At 37.3% G+C, this 5,548-nt stretch overlaps 1 long non-coding RNA gene across 1 annotated transcript; it reads left to right on the forward strand.

Annotated features, from left to right (window-relative positions):
• Positions 1–1,891: 1,891 nt before the first annotated feature.
• On the forward strand, positions 1,892–2,827 carry LOC117612799. Its single transcript, XR_004583568.1, has 3 exons — positions 1,892–1,941; positions 2,064–2,659; positions 2,780–2,827. It is a non-coding gene; the product is annotated as an uncharacterized LOC117612799 (long non-coding RNA).
• The last annotated feature ends 2,721 nt before the right edge of the window (positions 2,828–5,548 follow it).

A 5,548-nucleotide genomic window follows, 5' to 3' on the forward strand; every position in this document is an offset into this window, starting at 1 on the left:
TGCAAAGTGCGAACCATAGGAAAAGATGTTCAAAACATTGCATCAAAATAGATTTTTGCATAATGGCAAGCTATTTTAAGTTTTTTTTTTTAATAATTTTAATATTGAATATTTGAGAAGCAGTGAGAATTCTATTCCTTATTTCCTTACTAGAGAATTCTTACAGGGAAAGTCGTGGCAGCAAGAAGACCCAGTAAAGAAAAAGAACAAGCTAGCCAACCCCAGTCACCCTAGCCACCCAGGATACTTCCAGCATCAATGAACCCAGTCAAATCAGAGTCTCCTTCTCAAATCGTCCCCTTCCCGAGATGTTCTCCAATACAAATTAGTGACAGGTTCAATCCACTTGGTTCCACAGTCGGCCAAATTTGACCAAATTATCAGTCCGCTTTAGTCTCCAGTTATGATCCCTTTCAAATCAGTACCCAAGAGACTCAATCTCCAATTCCTCTGCACAAGTCATCTCCTTACCTTTCTAAGAGCAATACTCACCTTTTCATTATTGAATCCAAATACAACAATATTACCAATCCAGTCACAATTGCAAAGGCCTACTTTCCTCCAAATTGCCATTTTTGTCCTCAAGCTCCTTACAAATCCCTTAAATATTATAGGGACATCCTTCATGAGACCCAGTCAATTGAAATCAAGCCTATCAAAGACCGTAATAATCCCCACATTATTCTCTACCATTCCATGTATATTCATCACATCCTAAGTGAAGAAGAATGGAGTAAACACCCTTATGATCTAAAAATTCTCCAGTCAGATCTACAATATTGTTATTATGATTACATTGAAGCCTGATATACAATTTTTCTTCACCAAACAATTGATTTTAGTCACCCTTGGTTCATTAATTTTGATAGTAAATTCAAAAGTCCCTTTCCCTACTGGTTCCTCCACCGGGGGGAAAAACATGGCCTAGTCACTGATCTTCTCCCTCTCCAATGCAAGAATTAGTCACTTACTTTTCCAATAAAAACAAATTCAAAGAGTGTTAGATAAAAAGTGTAATAAAGAAATTAAAAATTCACCCAACATAATCTCACTCTTATTTACAAATAGGAGTTTTTATTTTTAATTGAATATGACCCACTCAAGATAAAAAATATCTCTTAATTATAATCTCTTTATAAAGAGAAAACCCTTTGATTCCAATATGACAAATGAAATAAATAATGGAATTTGATTTGATGTTACGGCTGCATCTAGGGAACCCTAGACTGCCTACATAACCCATTTTGGGGATCAAGCCTTTTGTAGTTCTCAAGAGAATTTGATTGGACTTTCAAGGAATGAATGACCCCTTGAAATAATTTGTATATTTGAGAAATTTGAATTTGATCCATTGAAATTTGTACGGGTAGATGACCCATGGGAAAATTTGGAATGGTTTTGTACCATTTTTATTGTTAATGTCCAAAGAAAATTAAAAGGCATTTTAATGAGCCCATTAAGGATTAATCCATTAACCACATAATTTATTTGGACCAACCCATGAAATATTTTGAGAGTTAATGGGTAATTTGTTTTATCGACCCATCAATTTGTTTTTCGGGCCTTTTAGTTGGCCCATCAACAAAAGGTCCATGTCAGAAAAACTTTGAGAGCTAGTTGCATTTGAAATTGATATCTATTTGGAGTAGTAGAGATCGATCCAAACTGAGCCACTCCCATCCTTATCTGGATCAATTCAAACTGGACCCAATTATATATCTCTTCAGCCACTCATTTGCCACAATCAATACGGAGCCTAGAGTCTTAGACGCCAAAACCAAAGCAAGACCTTTACTTTGCTCATATCTGTCAGATTTAGACTACATAAACCATTAAAATATTAATTTGAGGTCTTGGGAACTTGAAGGCAGACTTGGACTACATAACCCATTGGAAATATGGGAGCTTAAAGGCAACACGTCAGTTTGTCAAAGTACAAAGGTACTTTTCCTTTGCTTTGTCTCCTTTTGGCTATTTCTTCCTTGTTTTGTTTTGGTTTCTTTCAGTAATACGAAACTCTTTTTTTTTTGGTTGCTTTTCTTCTTCAATCTTGGGCATGGCAGGAGGGCTCTCTTTGAGCAACAAGTTTCTTCATTTTGTTTTTGGTCTAAAGACCGAATTTTGGTTTGAAGAAAGCTGCTGGCAGCAAGCTCTGCATCCATTTAGCTTTGGCAAGTCTTTCTTCTTCTCTTTTGAATTTTGTTTCCCTTTCAGCTTCTTTGTTTTTGGCTTAAGTTTGCTTTTGGGTTCTTCAACAGCCGCAACACAGGAGGCTTCTTAGCCTGAAATTAGTGAGCCATTTTCCTTTTGCTTTTTGCCTGAGACACTAATTTGGAGTCTGGTTTTTGGTGTTGAGAGAAAAGAAAAATCATCTCTTTTTGAATCTTGCTTGTGATTTTGTTTTCATCATTTCCTTGAAGACTTGACTGCATTTTTTTTGGTCCAAAGACAATTTTGAGTTCTCTGCTTCCTTCCGGTCTCTTGGTAACAATGGTATGATGCTTCGGTGCATTTTTTTTTCATTTGGTTGCAGATTGAGATCTTTTGGGAAGGGCTATCATAGTGCCAGTGACAGAGTGAGAACCCTTTGTGGTTTCTGCAAATTGTTGCAGAGGAATGCTGCTTTGGTGACCTTCGTGGGTGTGAATCATCAGTCTTTGTAAGCTTTCTGGCAATCATTAATTTCTATCTGTCTTTTAATATCTTCTTTTATATTTTCTTCTGTTTATGCCAAACTATGAGACTAAAACAAGATTGTTGATTTTTTTTTCACTTGCAGCACGTTTTGCTACCTGTTCTTTCTCCAATCTGCAGATTTGGAATTTTGCTCTTCTGAAGGTGGGTTGAGCATGTAACAAAGCATCTGAAATGTTGATATTTTCTGTTTTTGGTACTCAAGAACACTCGCAAGGTCTTCTCTGAGTACCACAATGTGCCTATGGACACTCACAAGGTGTTCACAGCACTTGAACAGTGGGGTTCTTACAGAAGCCCATCTGTAATTCACAACAGAGAGGTCCTTATGAGAGCTCTCTTTGTGTAAGTAGCACAGCTATTGCCAATTTGGGAGGATTTGTTTGCATTTTTCCACTGGCGAAGTCTCTGTTGATATGATTCTTGATATCACATATGAAGGAAATTCAGGCTTTTGTACAATGGCCTCACCTACATGTTTTTTACCTGCAAGTTAATTGTACATACAAGGATACTCAATGAATTTGTTTATACCTTCTCAATGGTATTGTGACAGAGCTTCGTATCTCTTTTGCTTGCTTCTATTCTTTGGATTTTTGCAGCAGTTCGATGTTTTCTTTTTTTCTCTTCCTGTGGATTTCTGCAGCAATTTGGTACTTTTTTCTTCCTCCTGTTTTGCATCCTTTGGTTCCTTTTTATAGACCAAGAGGAACTGACATAGTGGAGCTAGTTGTTGCCTCACGTATGTGGGTGGGAGTAACTTCCCATTTCCAGCCACTACTCAACTCAACGTACATGTTCTGTTAATGCTTAATATTTTCTTGTAAAAATATTAATATTAATTCATTTGGGCCTAAGCCAATTTAGCAACAAGTCCACAAAACCATTTTAGCTATGGGCCCAACTTCTTTAAACTTGGGCCAAAATTTAATTTGCTATCAACGAATTTTTTATTTCAACAAAGAGTCTGAATTATTTTTCCCCAATCTGCTTATTTTCATCTCTAAATATAAAGTTCCTTGTATACCAAAATGGTCTTACAATATCAATTGGGATACTAGAGTCCATTCCCATCAATTTTCAGTCAAATGGTAGGACAAGTTCAAAATCGAAAGAATTGCTGATTATGTCAATGCAGATTTTCCTCCAGTCAAAATTCCACAAAAGTCTTCCCAAAAGCCATCTACTTCTGGAATGTCTTATTCTTCCCTTCCAATCGAAGGAAGATCAAAGGTAGAATTACAAGAAATTGCCCGGCAGATAATTTTTCAAGCTTCTCAAATGGATGATGAAAATGATGCCTCCCCAAAGTCTCGGACATCTACCAGTCAACCCCAACAATCATCCAGTAAAAAGGATTTGACCCAGAAATTGCGGTGGGCAGATATATATATATATATATAGTTGTAATACCCTAACTCAATTTAAGCAATTTATTTAATTGTTTAATTGTGAAATTACATTTTTTCCTTTGGGTATAGGGGCATTTTAGTCATTTTTTATTTGAGAAGGAATTTGGAAAATTGAGCCCCGTATTTGCATAGAGCTCGTCGATACGAGTTCGTAGACAGGTGACATGCTCAATTTCGTGTTAAAACAGTGGAATCCGAGTCAAGAAACGGAAAGGATGTGTTGGGAATTTCAAAATTTGTTTTAAGAAACCCTAAATACCTACATCCCTGCACGCGTCATTCTCTCTTCTCTCTCTCTCTCCCTCTGCCTCTCCCCGATACCTCTCTCTTCTTCTGCGCGCAGCACCAAGACTGGCAGCGATTCTCGTCATCCGGCCACGCCAGGTCGTGGGACCAGTCGGAAAATAACGGCCACTGACCAGCGACCTCATCCTTTACCTTTTACGACCAGCACAGCCCCTCCCTGTGACGGCCGGAGCTCGGAAAGGCGGAGAGGTTTGCGATTTTTCTGTAGCCGTTTCCGGCGACTCCGCTAACCATTGTCGTCAATAAAGGTGTGGTTCTCCATCCATTTTTCGTGCCCTAGCTGTTTATGTACTTGGTTTTGGTTATTTTTGAAGTTTTGGAAGTCTTTGGAAATTTTTATTTGTATGTTTATTTAATATATTTCATTTTCACCCTAAAAGTACCAGTTTTCCAGCGACAAATAAGATGATAGTTACATTGTATTTCTGTTAGAACAAGTCAGTACACAATAGGGTGTAACGTTGCAAATGTCAAACGTACAGAATGCTGTCTTAAATTACTAAACGGAAACTCAAAATGATTGGCAATATGAGATGGAATTCCCTTAAGATCAAAACACCTAATTCTTTCTGTTAAATGATTAAAATGCTAGTTTGTAAAAATAATTTTAGTTTGCAAACAGGAAAAATTCAAAACTCTTTGTGGAATTGACATTGGTTGTGGTTTCTGAAGTTCCGACCAGTGCATGAGGATGGGGGATTGTGTTATTAGGATGTGGAGAGCTATTACCTTTAAGAATGTATTTAAATGGAATCCATGGGGGTTTGGATGTTGATTGGGATAAGAATGAAACTGGTCAGCGCCCATCGCTGGGTTAAGTTTGTTAGTGAGATTTGGTGACCATGAATTGTAGTTGAGATTAGTTGAGATTCTGTAGAAAGATATTGTATGACGATTTTTATTTCCCTTTGTCTATTTCTTTTATATGTTGGGCTCATTAGTGAATAGGGTTTGTCAGGTTCACACTCATCAGACACTTGCCAATCGATTTCTTTTGCTTGAAGGATATTTTTCGAATTGCATGATATGGTTTCCCTGCTTCAATTTGTTTGTGTTCTCACTTTTGCAACTAAGTTCTATTTCTCTATTGGATTTATTTGATATTGTAGCATCTTTGCTAAGCACCCTAGGACTCC

The sequence above is a fragment of the Prunus dulcis genome, unplaced genomic scaffold (genome assembly GCF_902201215.1).
Source record: "Prunus dulcis unplaced genomic scaffold, ALMONDv2, whole genome shotgun sequence".
NCBI lineage: Eukaryota > Viridiplantae > Streptophyta > Magnoliopsida > Rosales > Rosaceae > Prunus > Prunus dulcis.